The sequence below is a fragment of the Staurois parvus genome, unplaced genomic scaffold (assembly GCF_062004578.1).
Source record: "Staurois parvus isolate SC_StPar_1 unplaced genomic scaffold, SC_StPar_1.0 ptg000579l, whole genome shotgun sequence".
NCBI lineage: Eukaryota > Metazoa > Chordata > Amphibia > Anura > Ranidae > Staurois > Staurois parvus.
In genome coordinates, this window is record NW_028318375.1 from 1,207,501 (window position 1) to 1,224,431 (window position 16,931).

At 39.1% G+C, this 16,931-nt stretch overlaps 1 protein-coding gene across 4 annotated transcripts in view; it reads left to right on the top strand.

The window, feature by feature from the left end:
• Positions 1-16,931, top strand: part of TBC1D5 (TBC1 domain family member 5) — a 766,435-nt gene that overhangs the window by 65,432 nt on the left and 684,072 nt on the right. For 3 of the 4 annotated variants that reach the window (XM_089692220.1, XM_089692223.1, XM_089692222.1), the window contains exon 1: positions 5,442-5,506. The exons of the other annotated variant lie outside the window; for it this stretch is intronic. The gene's annotated coding sequence lies outside the window, so the exon portion shown is untranslated. Of the gene's footprint in view, positions 1-5,441; positions 5,507-16,931 lie in introns of those variants that run through there. 4 annotated transcript variants of the gene reach the window in all.

The following is a 16,931-nucleotide window of genomic DNA, read 5'->3' on the forward strand; positions in this document are numbered from 1 at the left end:
GTGCAATTAAACCATGGCAACATCTAATGTTTGTGTAGTATTATGTTCAGCAGACTGTGTTCTTCTATTGTTGTGACTTAGATGACGTTCAGAGCACATTTTATGCCCAATTCATGCAAAACTCCATGTAATCCCAAGGGGTTCACATACTTTTTCTTGCAACTGTATATATATATATACACACATTTACAGTCAAAAACATACAATTTTACGCTAATTCCTAACATCGTAAAGGTTATATTCTATTCAGTTGATCATTGGTATGTAGGGACACGCACCATCATCTCGTTAGAAGTTATAATGGCCACATAAGATTAATTTAGTAATATATAAGACTTTGTTGTTGTGTTTTTTTTATTGTTTATTTTTTTTTTTTTTTACTTTACACTACAATACATTACATCACTTCCGAAGTTGTATTCTGTCTTATGAGAATTTTCGAAATTTTAGAAACCTATTCCTTTTTGATATGAGACTAGCATGCAAAAAAAAAAAACAAAAAAAAAACAGATGATCATTCCTCTGATATTCTCATTGTGGGTAAGGCGTAAGGATATTGGTTAGTGCCACATTACACTGTATTTATAGCCAAAAGCATTTTGCTTTTTGTGGAGTTTGGGAGGGTTATTTACCTCTGCCAGTTTTTTTTACCGGTTTGTGTCCCATTGGCGAGATTTCCCTTTACTCTCTCTCGGAAAAACACAACAGGTATTTTGAAGTAATCTCTGACAGGTGTCTCCATTGGAAGAATTACCATCACCTCTTGTTCTAGTGAAAACTTTAGTTTCCCATCACTTTGTTGCAGTAATAATGGTTCCTGGGACAAATAGGGTGAATCTACCCAGAGGGGAAATAAACCGCAGTACAAACTAGGCAGGAATTTTAACCCTTCCAAACTGTATCTAAAATTAAAGTGCACCTGTCACTCATTTTAGGAACTTATACTTGCTCCAGAAATCAAAAGCAGGGACATACCCTTTAACGAATTTTCTAAGTGCTCTTGCAGCCTTTTCTACTTCTGCTACCAGTAGGTGGTTGTAGAAGGAGGCAAACCAGCCTTTGACTTTTTAGATGTGCAGAAAACTGTTAAATGTACACATGCAAATACCCTTGCACAAATTTGTAGATATTAGATGGTTATTGCCTAAATCTGATGTTTTGATTGGGATCAGGTCATGGTGACTATGTTTGAGATGTTTCTGGTGCCTACAGACACTTTAAGAAAGACTGGCTAGAATGTATTTTTGAGATGTTCATGTAACAATTGAAGGAGCGTTTCTAATTAAAAAAAATAGTTTCAGACACAATCTTAGATGCATATCAACCGAAAAAAATTAATCTGCTTGGTTGAATTGTTTTCAGATGTTCAGCTTTGACCTCCATTTTATGTGGATGTCAGTCAGTGTTGAATCATTGTTCACAGTACGTTTGCATAGGAAAGTACATATCAGTAAATGTTGAAAAATAAACCTGGTGCACGCAGAATCTGGTAAAGTTGTGCATTGTAGCCAATCAGCTTCTAACTTTTAGCTTGTTCAATTAAGCTTTGGCAGTAAAACCTGGAAACTGATTTGTATCTATGCAGAGATTTTGTACGCTCCTGCTTTAGTAAATAACCCCTATAGCGTTGTAGACCAACATTGCAGACTGGGATGTTTTATTTGTCATCTGCCTACAACTGATCCTTAGTTAAGGCCTATGGCCAACATTAGACCTCAAGAGACAACTCAGGCAGTAAATCATTTGGGTAAATGTCTAGTATTTGGTTTTGGGTTTTTTATTTGGCCAACAATAATAATTTCAAGATCAAAAGTAATTAGGGGGGACATTTAAAGAATGCATACATGGATTGTATAGATGTGTGTTTTTTCTTGAAGGGATGGGATTGGTCTAATAAAATAGACCTAGCTTTATAAAAATATTGGTGCAATGGCTAAGATCAGGAAAGGTTCAAGACTGAAGGGTTAAGCTTAAATATTTAGATTCAGGTGAAAGGCTAATCCCAATTTGTTCTCTTTAAGTTGAGGTAGTCAAAAAAGTTGCTGCACTCCACTCGGAGTTGTGATAATTGTTCTTTTACATTTTGATGCCAAAAAATTCTTTGCTTGTAAACATGTTTTTAATAAGGATGGATTCTATAAAAATAGCACAGCATGTGCTGCACATTATTCTAATCCAACATATGTTGTAAAGAAAGACAACTGAAGTAACATATTTGGCCTAATTGTAATATTTTAATATTCTAATTATGCAAATAATTCCACATTCAATATGGGTAGAAAGAACACTAAACATGCCATATTTAAAAGTGACATACACCCACAATAGTGAGTTAATTGCCTTTAATTTGAGTTTTCTTCTGTCATTCTTTTTTTTTGCTGTGGATGATGGCCATCTGTCCATTTTTAGGAAGCTCTCAGGTATAAGCAATGAACTACATTGATAGGCCAGCAGATTAAGGTATTGGTTCCATGTGTGATTTTAATTTGTGCTACTGCATTGCCTGGAATTGATCAATGTGCGTGTTGACAGACGCTTAGAATGAACCTTACTCGGTTTTAGATATTTTTAAAGGCAAACATCCTGCCTAACAGCAGACTCAACATGTTGCCTATTAGTTTTATTAGTCAGAAATGCATTATTTGCCCTTGTTTGATTTACTTTTACTTTGCAATTTTGGAGTAACTGACAATATAAAAATGGTCTTAAATCTAAAAAGAAATATTTAATATATTGCAGCTTACTAAAGCTTGAATGTGGTGGCTGCATTCATTTTCTTTTTTTAGGCTTGTTTTCTTTATTTTCAACCGGTAATCCAGCCAGTAAGGCTCCTTTCACACTGGCGGACCGATTGGGTCCACCTGTCCATTTTCACAGGCACACCCGTTTGGACCATCCATTGTTCTCTATGGGGAGGTGGATGTAAATGGGCATTTGTCTGTTTACACCCGCCTGCATTCGATCCACTAGCAACACACAGATGGGGTTCCTCATCCATTTAGCAGATTGGATCAGATGACAGTCGGATGTAAATGGACAGGTGTTCCATTTGCATCCAACTGCCCCATAGAGAACAGTGGGCTGTGTCCATGTCAGTGGACACGGACATGTCATGCCCTGCTCAGTGGGGATTGGCAGACAGAACCCCTGCTGAGCAGGAGGATCCACTTGGCAGAGTCTGCCCCTGTGAAAGGGGCCTAATATTCCTGTCTTGGGGGTGTCTCCACTCCACTTGAGAAGCAGTGGAACCACCTTTGAACAGCAGCACTATCAGTCTGGGGAGAAGGTAATTTTAGAAGCACTAGCAGATTTATATGGACTTGACTAACAAATTACAGAAGAAATGCAGCTAAAATTTTTTAAAGGGAACTAAAGTCCTGCTTTTGAAAACTTCGAGCAGTTGAGAGTCTTTATTGTAAACAGACATGCAATGTCTCTTCTGCAATAAAACCTACCCACCCGCTTGCAGTCTTCTGTGAAATGTACAATGAGCTGCACAAGTACAGCTCAGTCTACAATCCAGCACAGCGCCTATGTGGGGGATATCATCCTGTGCAAGCCAAAGAGAAGGGCCACAGCCGTATACCAGAAGAAGACAGGTAGAAGATGCCGGCAAGGGACATTGGACGATTGAAGGGTGATAGGTATTGCAGACTTTAGCTCTGCTTTAATTTACAGGAAAAGGTTTGTTTTTTTCCTTTTTGGCATAAAGATTTTACAGAAATGAATAAAAGCTGGCTATTGTAATCACCCCTATCAGTGTTATATGGTTAGTTTCAACTTTCTAATTGCTACTTTTGCTGGACAGCTCGGTCTGTTAAAGAAGTTTAAAAATAACTAGTTAAATAGACTTATTGGCTAGATCACCAGGTGAAAATAAAGGGAAAAATGTAGCCAGCCAGTCAACTAGCATTTTTCGATCTAAAAGAGAGCAATGACATTACTCTTTTACTGTTAAAGTGCACCTCAGCCTATGCACTCTGTAGCCCTGTATCTGCTGGGTTTTTAATTAGATCAGTCAGTTGTTGGTGCTTACTTCATTTTTTAGGTGTGTGTGTGTGTGTGTGTGTCTGTCTGTGTCTGTGTCTGTGTCTGTGTCTGTCTGTCTGTCTTTTCTGAGAGCTCTTTTCTGCGAGGCATGGATCACATCAGACAGTGCTTCTTGAAACCAGTAAACCCAAACAGGTGTGTGTTTTTTAAGGGCAGGACAGCTGTCAGCAACACATCCAATATCATCACACTGATTGGAGTCAAGGTTGGCTCACTCCTGGCTCCAATTAGGTCTGGGAGAAGTCATTAAGCTAGGGCCTCACATACTTTTTCCTCCCTGCACTGTGAATGTTTACATGTTATGTGCAATTAACCATGGCAACATCTAATGTTTGTGTAGTATTATGTTCAGCAGACTGTGTTCTTCTATTGTTGTGACTTAGATGACGTTCAGAGCACATTTTATGCCCAATTCATGCAAAACTCCACGTAATCCCAAAGGGGTTCACATACTTTTTCTTGCAACTGTGTGTATGTATGTATGTATGTATGTGTATATATATATATGTGTGTCTGTATGTATATGTATGTATGTGTGTGTGTATATGTATATATATATATATATGTGTGTGTGTGTGTGTGTGTGTGTATGTATGTATGTATATATATGTATATATATATATATATATATATATATATATATATATATATGTATGTATGTGTGTATATATAAATATATATACATTTTTTTTTTTTTTAATATGCCCCCATGTATTCCAATGGCCCTAGTTCACACTAGTGCAGTGAGTTCCATTCCGTTTCTGGTGCAGAACAAAAAGTGGAACTTGCTGCATGTTTTCTGTACAGAACCATACTGGAACATGGCAAACTGCATCAAACCTGCACCAGAACTGTGTGTGGTGTGAACTGTTAGCATAAACGTATCAAGAATGCACCCGGAGTGCGTTTTTGAAGTGTGAACTGGACCTAAAGGAGCATCTAACCCTTTCGGTGTGGTGGAGGCCCACTGCAAGGGTGGTTTTTTTAAATCTACTGAAGTTTGGCTTTAACATTTCCCTTTTTGATGTTTCTAATTGCAGCGCAGTTTAAATGTCTAAATATTAACCACTGTGGATTTTGTCTGAAGTTGGGAGGGTTGCACAATATGCAGGCCGGCTCTATTCAGATGCCCAAAATAATTTCCTGTCTGTTGCCACCCTGCTTAATTATCATTAGGAGCTGAGCTTTGTCATGGACCTGACGTGTTTTTACTATACAGAAAGGGATGCTTTTCAGAAATGGTTTAGAATGCTTTGCTTAGCAGCAGTTTTGCATAGTGAATACATACACACAAATCTTTAGATGAAGAGCCTTACACACTCCCATCCACAGAGACCCTTTCAGATTAATTATGACTGGTATACAACTAAACATGTTTGTGTCTTTCTTAGGGAGAAGGTGGACAGGTTGTGCTTTGCAATCAGCAGAGCCCTGTGGGAGGTGTGCAGCTGGCAAGGTAATGTTTCTAAACAAATAGAAAATAAAATAAAAATAGTGGCGTACATCTGTAAAAGTATAATTTGTTGCTAATGGAGACTTTTTGGGGTGTTCCGTAACATCTGTACTGGTAACCCTTGGGAAATGTTGTTTGATTAGACATCCCACAATGCTTCAGGAGCTTTATAATGTGTTGCCAGGATAAGGAACAAACTCATGTGCTTGTGGTGCTGTTTATAGCTTGCTTGTTAGGAAGGTGCCGTGTGTTTGAACAAATATTTTCATTACATTTTAGAAACTTGTACTGATGTAATGTTTCTTGATCATTCACTTTATTTTGGGTGGTGTGGAGCAGTAGTCATCCCCAATGGATCTGTTTACCTGTTCATAGGTCTTGCAGGGGTGCCGCCAGCAGGTGATCCAGTTCCTAACACATTGGCAACGCCTTGCCTTACCAGAGTTTCCTGTTCCTTTCATCAATAAGGCCCCTTTCACAGGGTGCAGAAACCACTTTGCTCAGCAGGGGATCTGTTCGCTGATTCCATGCTGAGCGGAGAAGAGCGGGTGGATGACAGGTCCGTGTCCGCTCCATTTATGCACAGCCTGCTCTGCTCTACAGGCAGTTGCGTGTAAACAGACCGGCTATCTGTTTCCATCTGACTCTCCTTTGACCCACTTAAAATCAAGGGAATCTCTTCCCTTTTATGTTAGCATATCGGATAGGAATACACAGACCATCTGATCAGGTCTGACTGAAAAACTGACAGGCGGACCTGATTGGATCACTTGTGTGAAAAGGTAAAGTCGACATATGTTCACCTTTGGAACATGTTACTTACTCCACTCATATTTAGGGTGGAACATGCAACAGGTTCCAGCTGCTGCCTCCTTTTCCCCCGATCTTCCCCTCCCTTTGACAGCAGGCACTTTTCAAAAACAGGGCAGCTATGCAGGGCTCTGCCCACCAAGTACTGTCTGCCATCGCTTCAGGCAGACATATAGTTTCTGTGGGTTGCGGGGGGCGCCAATGAGCTCTCTCATAGTCCATTGACATGTCTTCTGGATTTCAAACAAAAAGCCTGTACATTAGTATGGGCTATAAGCTGGAGGACATGTCTGCAGGAGCCCACATTGCACCCTTGATTTACAGATTCCAGATGCAATGCCTTCCAAGCTCCAGCAGGAGCCAGTCTTTTCTTCCTTCTCATTTCCCCACAATTCTAATTTGCATTTATTGAACACATAGCTATGTCGGAAACAATGTGCGGTGCCCCACAGCACCCTCCTAGTGCTCCCAGCCATAGTCAGAATTTCTGACAATCTTAATGGTGTTACATATATTTGCAGCATATTTTTTAATGTTTAATCAGTTTTTTGACAAAAGTGAGCTTGGCAAGAGGGTGGATTGAAAGCATTGTAGGGTGGATCCTGAGGTTCAGGTTTACTAAACACAACACATTGGCAGATATGCATTCTCAAGGGCAATCAAGCCTCCAAGAGGTAAAGAAGGCCAATCACTGATTTTATTCATTAATATCTACCCACAACTGAACTATCTGATTTTAGTTATTGACTGCATTTGAAATGGTATGGTACGTTCAAAATCCTGAAGGCTTTTAGTTTACAAATAGCCTAGCAGAGGGTCTGTACGACATACACATTTACCATTGTACATTTACATTTGGGTTCTTTCTTTCATAAGCGTTTATTTTCACCTACTGGCATTTCGAAGCATTCCACTTTTATGTAAGCGCTGAGCAAACTGTTGGCGCTATATAAATCCTGTATAATAATAATAATACTGTAACTGACGGTTCGGTATGAAAACGCCTCGCTTTGTATTGGCTAAACTTGAAAACTTTAAGTCTAATGGAGTTTATTTTTTTTATTCTGAACAACTTACAAAATCATTAATTGTTTTGTGAAATTACAATGTAGGTTTACATCATGTCCTATTTTATATCTTAATAATAAACAAAAAACAGGGGCCCCAACCAGAATGCATATAAACGAAAGGAGACAGCAGCTGTTCAATGTGTGCACTACCTTAAATCAATATCAAAAACAAAAAAAATCTCTCATCTCCAAGAAATGTGCCCTCACAAATTCGATAGGATGTGCGTGAAAACAATAAAAATAAGATAATTAATCTGCCATAATCTCTAAATATTACAAAACATGCATAAACGTAGTAAATATCAACTACTTGTGAGTAGACCAAATAAATCAGTGAAATAAAATAATTCATATGATTACTTGAATAAGTGAAGTGTCCATTCATATAATTTACATGAAATAAATAAGTGAAGTGTCAATTTTTAATAGATAATCAGTGCAGTGATATATTGATAGAGGACTTATTTTCCATGTGCACGTGAAACACATGCAATACTGGTGATCCAGTAATCCTTCACTATGTGTACTGAGGTTGGCAACCTACCAAATGCTCATCATAACCAGTGTGTTCAATATCCACATAACATCATCATATTGCAGGAGAATGGAAATAAAACAGCAGAGACTCTTGCAATATTCTGATGGTCCAGAGAGGGGTATCAACCCCATATGTGCTCAAAAGAAGAAGAGAAAAGATCGCTCTCATAGTGTGATATGTTTAATAGAATCATTATACAGGCGTACCTCGGTTTATGAATTTAATGCATTCTGCGGGACATTTCGTATTGCGAAAAATTTGTAAACCGTAGCATGGTTTCCCATAGGAATGCATTGAAAACCAATTAATCCGTTCTGGAGGTCAGAAGAAAGTAAAAAAAAAAGTCTTTTTATCTGTGCAAAACTCTTTATAAAGTGCACTTTAAAGGCATAAGTACTGTACAGGGACATGATTAAAAAACAATTTGTAAATGCATTGAAAACCAATTAATCCGTTCGTATTACGAAAAAAAATTGTAAACCGAGGCATTATTTTCAATAGATTTTCATTCGTAAACCGAAAATGACATTAACCGAGGCGTTCGTAAACCAAGGTACACCTGTAAGTACATAAAAGTATTGCACTTACATGGTATTGTACCCCCAGGCACCAAAATAAGACACAGATTGAATCACAAATGCTGCGCTACACCGTTTTCTGTATTACAGCCGACGTGCGTTCCATGAGTCAGGAACCAATCACTGGAAGTGACACGTAGAAGGGACCAGAAATGACGACAGCAGCCAGGCCTCAATGCATTTTGCGGAATCGCGTCATCAGGAAGCCCTACTAGTTTCATCAAAGACGACATTGTCATGCTTCTGATGATGTCCTCTTTGACAAAACTAATAGTGCAGAAACGGAACATATGACACTACACGTACGTGATCCCGCTGCAGCCATCTTGGATTCTGGAATACGAGTTGTTTAATATGACATGCATGATTGTCACCTTTTTCATTGTGAGTGCATTTACCACATTAAATTGGTGTTTTAATCGGGATTACACTATGGAGAGCCTGCCTTTTTTCTTTTTCATGTTACTACAGTGGGGATCGAAAGTTTGGTCACCCCAGCTAAAAATTTGTATTAATGTGCATAAAAAAGCCAAGGAAAGATGGAAAAATCTCCAAAAGGCATCAAATTACAGATTAGACATTCTTATAATATGTCAACAAAAGTTAGATTTTTTTTCCATCATTTACACTTTCAAAAGGACAGAAAACAAAAAAATGGCGTCTGCAAAAGTTTGGGCACCCTGCAGAATTTATAACATGCACTACCCCCTTTGCAAAGCTGAGACCTGCCAATGTCATGGATTGTTCTCAATCATCGTCTGGGAAGACCAGGTGATGTCAAGCTCAAAGTTTTTAAATGCCTAGACTCATCTGACCTTGCCCCAACAATCAGCACCATGGGTTCTTCTAAGCAGTTGTCTAGAAAACTGAAACTGAAAATAGTTGACGCTCACAAAGCTGGAGAAGGCTATAAGAAGATAGCAAAGCGTTTTCAGATGTCAATATCCTCTGTTCGGAATGGAATTAAGAAATGGCAGTCATCAGGAACAGTGGAAGTTAAAGCAAGATCTGGAAGACCAAGAAAAATATCAGACAGAACAGCTCGCAGGATTGTGAGAAAAACAATTCAAAACCCACGTTTGACTGCACGATCCCTCCAGAAAGATCTGGCAGACACTGGAGTTGTGGTACACTATTCCACTATAAAGAGATACTTGTACAAATATGGTCTTCATGGAAGAGTCATCAGAAGAAAACCTCTTCTACGTCCTCACCACAAAAATCATCGTTTGAACTTTGCAAATGAACATATAGACAAGCCTGATGCATTTTGGAAACAAGTTCTGTGGACCGATGAGGTTAAAATTGAACTTTTTTGCCGGAATGAGCAAAGGTACGTTTTTGGAGAAGAAGGGGCACAGAATTTAATGAAAAGAACCTCTGTCCAACTGTTAAGCATGGGGTTGGATCAATCATGCTTTGGGGTTGTGTTGCAGCCAGTGGCACAGGGAACATCTCACGAGTAGAAGGAAAAATGGATTCAATAAAATTTCAGCAAATTTTGGATGGTAACTTGATGCCATGGGGGATTACATCAAGAGGCGTAAACTGAAGGTTTTGCCATGGCCTTCACAATCTCCTGACCTCAACATAATTGAAAATCTATAGATAGACCTTAAAAGAGCAGTGCGTGACAGACAGCCCAGAAATCTCAATGAACTGGAAGACTTGTGTAAGGAAAAATGGGCAAAGATACCTCAAACAAGAATTGAAAGACTCTTGGCTGGCTACAAAAAGCGTTTACAAGCTGTGATACTTGCCAAAGGGGGCAGTACAAGATATTAAGATCCCCACTGTATGTCTAACTGAGTATATATGCACAGTGACCTGATATAACACAGCAGTACCATCGTTTGACGTGGTTTTGAGGAAAGCTGGATATCTTGGATTGATACGCAATTGCAGATTTGACTGGTTTAATTGGGGGTCATATGATTCTGGTAAGCCTCCCTTTGTTGTACACCGAGGTGCTGTGTGGTTCATCATTAAGACATTTTGGTGGAGTTTGGTATCGATGTTTGTCATTTTCCTTATAATCGAAGAACCACTGAATTTACAGTTTTTTGGCTTCACATTTGGATTCCTTTTATTTTTTCAATTTGTGGTAACACATACGAGCTTGATATTTTTGTATTGCACATACGTTTTAATTTATCTTAGCGCTGCACCATTTTTTTTGTGATGTTTATTATACTATGTATTATGGTATTGTGCTAGCTGCCTTGTTTTTTGACATCCAACTGAGTCCTAGCGCATTTTTTTTCGTTCACAAGCAGATATACTGACAGATCAGGAGGAGACCTACATGATACCAGTGATCTGCTGATCAGTGGTGCAATGCTTTAGAGGCTCCACAAACAAAACAATGTGCATTTATTTTTTGTTAAAAGGTAAACTTATCCTTTAACCACCTTTTTGTCTGTGGCAATTTTCAGTTTTTTTCACACGTTAAAATCTGCATTTTTTTGTAGTATATTACTTGGAATCCACAAATTGAAAGCAGGGATCCAGGAGAATAAAATGGAGACTGCTCCAGTTTTTTATGTCACACGATGCATTACTTTCACTGCCATTTATCAGACACACATTTTCAGAAAAATATACACTAAAATTAATTTTAAGTGCACTCAAGCACTTAATAAAAATACCCAATTTTTTGTAAGATATAAAAGATGATGTTGCGTGAGAAAATAGATAGCAAACATGTCAATACCCAAACCTGTACACACCCATAAAACTATAAGACCTAAAACTTTTCAAAGGTGACAGTTTAAAAGTCTTTACAAGTTTTTATTGTAGAGTTAACCATATACGATGCAGCTCAAATTATTGCTGTCACGGATGTTTGCCGTGATACCTCATATGTGAGTTTTGAATCACTGTTTACATACACTTGCAGTACCTAACTGCGTGTTTCCATTTGAGTGTTTGCGCAAGGCGGAAGGGGGTGCTGTTTTTTAACATTTTTTTTATTTTATTAAAATCTCTTCTTATTATTTTTTTTCATTTACCTTTATGGCTATCACAAGGGGGCTATCTGGGAGGGGGTCCTTCTCACTACAGTAAAAGCGATCATGTGGCTGTACAGCTGCCTAGATCACTTTTGCTGAACAGCCAATCACTGGCTGTAAAAAAATGATACCAAGATCTTGAGCTTGGTATAACCACTTCAATCCAGGACATTTTTGTACATTCGGAGGGTCAACAAAGTGGTTAAAACATGTTTTTGGTCAGGTTCACACAACTGATATAGTGCAGAGTTTGACATTTGTCACCCACTTTTTGATTTTTTTGTAACACTTTTATGGAAAGCTGCATGCTGTTGATGGAGCCGGAGCTCTCAGCTTTGTCTTTTGTATTGCTGTGTAACTGTTTAAACAACATCTCCGGACACTGTGTTGCAGATATCCCCATCTAGTAACCCTGAAAATCCTATCCAAATACAGACTTGTAAGTCAGTATTTACATAGGGTTTATGTATGCCAGCCCATCCCTTAATGACCTCTCGCAAGCCTGGTGATAGGTTGCTAAGGCTCTGAGTTCAGCATTTTGGAAGATCAAGACCTTGTGCATATGTTTGCTCCACACACAGCAGAAGTAAGTTGTTTGAGCAGCATAAGGTAGGATAAGGCACCTTGGTCTTCTTGTATATGTTGTTAGTGTTGGCGTGCTTTTTTAAAACTTACTACTGGTTTGGTTTTTTCTTGATACTGGTAAAATTTTGAAACTTTTTCCTGTATGTAATTTTTGAACCTGTGCATGCCCATACTTTTTTTTTTTTTTTTGTCTTGGTAAGATATACAGTTTTTTTTAATATGCTCTATATTTAACAGGTTAAACACTTGATGTTAGTTACCTTTTATAGAGGCCGCTCGCCTTTGGCCATGCTAGTAGCTATGCTGTCAGTGAGATTTTAAATGAAGCCTCAGTAAAGTTTGAATCCTGATTAGATAGTGCCTTCGCCCAGGTTATTCAGGATCTATGTTCCCTGCTTATCGTTGTGCTGGATGAGTGAATGGTTCCATGTCCTACAACTGCAGTATTTTATGTTACTATTTTAAATGAATGATTGACATATGTTATAATGTTTGTGATCTAGAAGATGGCATCTGCAATGGCTGGGGTTATTTAAATTCCTAAAGTTGACAATTGATAGAAATTATTTTAAAGTATATGCATGATATAGGGATAACTAGTCTTTACAGATATAACGATTTTGTCTAGGCTGTCCGGGAAAAAAGCAAGATATTAATTGCTTATTTAAAGGGTAACTGGATTTTGTCGGAAAAATTTAGCGAATTAAAAAAAAAAAATATATATATATACACTGTATACAATTGCAACACAAGTCATATTGTAATTGAATGTTATTAAAAATTACCTTTCCTATTCATTCTGCAGTGCCCCAGAAATGTAATTTCCTCAATTGAGTGATTGGCTTACTGATTTTCCCAGAAATCACTAAGATACAAATCAGATTTTGGGCATTCCCTGCAACAGAAATGTAGTTTTTGGTGAGATACTCTCAAAGGTAAATCATGTCTAAAGGGATGCAGACCCTGCCACTTTCCTAGTCAGAGCTTTGCAGGTGCAGCTGCTGATTGAAAATTAGAAAATCACTCCCATACAGATTCACTCTGCACATGAATACAGAACAAACACGCAGCTATTCCTTCAGAATAAAAAAAGGTATAAATCTACAATAAAGTTTGTTATAATCCCTGCAATGTACATCACCCAGAGGGGAGTTGCTCTTTAAATATCTGTGGCCTTTTTGGACTCTTTTTGTTCTTCTCTAATTCTGATTTCCTGTCTGCTGAATAGCATCTTTAAAAAGTACTTTGGAAATTTTTCGGGATTTTTAGTGTAGCTGATCCCCTGCCATTCTAGGCATCATGAGTCATCATAAAGAGAGGCTTTGCCAGAATAATTGATAATCTCTTCACCAACACTCTCCTTCCCTTCAGAACCTCAAATTTTGTTCTCATTTAGCTATCTATTGGAATATGTTTTAAGAAATCAAGCTAGACTCTATGTTCCTATGGCGACTTGTAACCGAAGCAAGATGCTTGCATGCTGGTCCAGAAATAGAGATGGATTACTTTGGAAAGGTAAAACTCACTGTTAGAATACACCAAGCAGCTGCTGCAGAGGATTGGCTGCAGTCGGCAATCAACAAATGTTTTCCAACTTGTCTATTGGTTACAGTCACACACTGATTGAACAACTACCAGTCCCTCCTGAACCGGCCGAATTTTGATCCGTCTATAGCCATCTTAAAGTGATACTAAACAGAGACGTGTTGATTTCCATAATTCATTCACATAAATCATATACTGTATACCATTCCACTGTATTTTGTACTTTTTTAATCCTCTAAGTACCTTATTCCTGCATCTCTGTTGTGTGGTCACATGATCTTTCCCTGTTCTTTGTAATCTTCAGGGAAAGATCTTTGGGAGGGGCTTCTGTTACTCTGCTGATGTACGCTCTCCACAGTGTGAGTCAGTGTCTGGCCAGCCTTGATGATTGGTGCTGTGTCAGTCACATGGCTAAAATAAAAGTTTCAGAAGATCAATTAAAATTAAATTGTAAATCTCCCTATAAATCTTTATTGAACATCACATGTGTATTTTTTTTTTTTTGCATTAATATGGTGTAGGTGGATTCAAAGGTGATTGATACCTTTTTACTTTGTTTAGATGGCATCCTGTCTAAGGCTCTTTTTTACTTTGCCGGTATAAGCAATTACATTTAAACAATATGTAATACTGATTTACACTAAAGCTAAACTTTTTGTTAGTTCCTTAGTAAATGTAATCAATCAGCATACTATATTCCCCCCCAGGTGCTTAGCAATAGGAAGACATGGAGGAGTAGGAAGGGAGGTGAGTGTAATTTACCACTGTGTATATGCCCACATGTGTGACTCTATAATCGTGTGGGTTACATATACAAGAAAAAAGGAGGAAATGAACTTAGAAGGGAATTGAAGTATGACCATTTTCGGTGGAGGACAGTCTGTAGTGGGGACACAGAGAAGATGGGAGGGACAGGTGAAGGCAGGATCAACCAGGTATTTCATTCCACACAAAACAAATGTTTTAGTGGCTTTGTGAGTATGCACACTCTGTTATATAGCAGGTAATGAGAGTTTTTCATAGTCTGGGTTTAATTACATTTTAAGGATTGTAGAGCATCTAGGCAATATACAAATACTTCTGAGACTTACCAACCTAATCTATGAGCTGGAATACTGGCACACTTTTGCCTTCCCACCATTTTCCACTCACCAGAAATACTATTTAGTGTAGCTTGCTACCTGACTGGTCTGTTGGGCAACACATAAAGCAACCTATCTGGAAGATGCAGTAGCTTCCACACACTGACACGGGTCTGCAGCTAATTAGCAGCTACATGATGCAATATTATACCGATTAATAGGAAACTTACAGTATCTCACAGAAGTGAGTCTACCCCTCACATTTTTGTAAATATTTTATGATATCTTTTTATGTGACAACACTGAAGAAATGACACTTTGCTACAATGTAAAGTAGTGAGTGTACAGCTTGTATACCAGTGTGAATTTGCTGTCCCCTCAAAATAACTCAACACACCGCCATTAATGTCTCAACCGCTGGCAACAAAAGTGAGTACACTCCTAAGTGAAAATGTCCAAATTGGGCCCAATTAGCCATTTTCCCTTCCCGGTTTCATGCGACTCATTAATGTTACAAGGTCTCAGGTGTGAATGGGGTGCAGGTGTGTTAAAATTGTTTTTTCACTCTCTCATACTGGTCACTGAATGTTCAACATGGCACCTCATGGCAAAGAACTCTGAGGATCTGAAAAAAAGAATTGTTGCTCTACTTAAAGATGGTCTAGGCTATAAGAAGACTGCCAAAACCCTGAAACTGAGCTGCAGCACGGTGGCCAAGGCCATACAGCGGTTTACCAGGACAGGTTCCATTCAGAACAGGACTCACCATGGTCCAAAGAAGTTGAGTGCATTTGCTCAGCGTCATATCCAGAGGCTGTCTTTAGGTAATAGACTCATGAGTACTGCCAGCATTGCTGCAGAGGTTGAAATGGTGGGGGGTCAGCCTGTCATTGCTCAGACCATACGCCGCACACAGCATCAAATTGGTCTGCATGGCTGTCATCCCAGAAGGAAGCCTTTTCTAAAGATGATGCACAAGAAAGCTCGCAAACAGTTTGCTAAAGACAAGCAGACTAAGGACATGGATTACTGGAACCATGTCCTGTGGTCTGATGAGACCAAGATAAACTTATTTGGGTCAGATGGTGTCAAGCGTGTATGGCAGCAACCAGGTGAGGAGTACAAAGACAAGTGTGTCTTGCCTACAGTCAAGCATGGTGGTGGGAGTGTCTTGGTCTGGGGGTGCATGAGTGCTGCTTGCACTGGGGAGCTACTGTTCATTGAGGGAACCATGAATGCCAACATGTACTGTGACATACTGAAGCAGAGCATGATCCCCTCCCTTTGGAGACTGGGCCGCAGGGCAGTATTCCAACATAACGATCCCAAACACACCTCCAAGATGACCACTGCCTTGCTAAAGAAGCAAGGTGAAGGTAAAGGTGACGAACTGGCTAAGCATGTCTCCAGACCTAAACCCTATTGAGCATCTGTGGGGCATCCTCAAACGGAAGGTGGAGGATAGCAAGGTCTCTAACATCCACCAGCTCTGTGATGTCGTCATGGAGGAGTGGAAGAGGACTCCAGTGGCAACTTGTGAAGCTCTGCTGATCTCAATGCCCAAGAGGGTTAAAGCAGTGCTGGAAAATAATGGTGGCCACACAAAATATTGACACTTTGGGCCCAATTTGGACATTTTCACTTAGGGTTGTACTCACTTTTGTTGCCAGCGGTTGAGACATTAATGGCTGTGTTGAGTTATTTTGAGGGGACAGCAAGTTACACTGTTATACAAGCTGAACACTCACTACTTTACATTGTAGCCAAGTGTCATTTCTTCAGTGTTGTCACATGAAAAGATATCATAAAATATTTACAAAAATGTGAGGGGTGGACTCACTTTTGTGAGGTATTGTACAAATGAGCATACAGGCACAAGAAGTACAATGCAACAATCTCGCTAGAAGTATGAATTCTTAGCTTACAGAAGTCTCCTAGAAATATGCATAGAAATATATGCAAAGGTAAAAAATTTGACGTTTCCGCCACCCCCCTCTGACAATCCCTCCACTGGCTTCCGATTTGCGCAACGGATCAAATTCAAAATCCTAACACTGACGTACAAAGCTGTCCACCATACTGCCCCGAACTACATCACTGACCTAATATCCAAGTACCGCCCAGCACGCACACTCCGATCCTCACAAGACCTCCTTCTCTCTAGTTCCCTGGTCTCCTCCTCCCACGCCCGCCTCCAGGACTTCTCCAG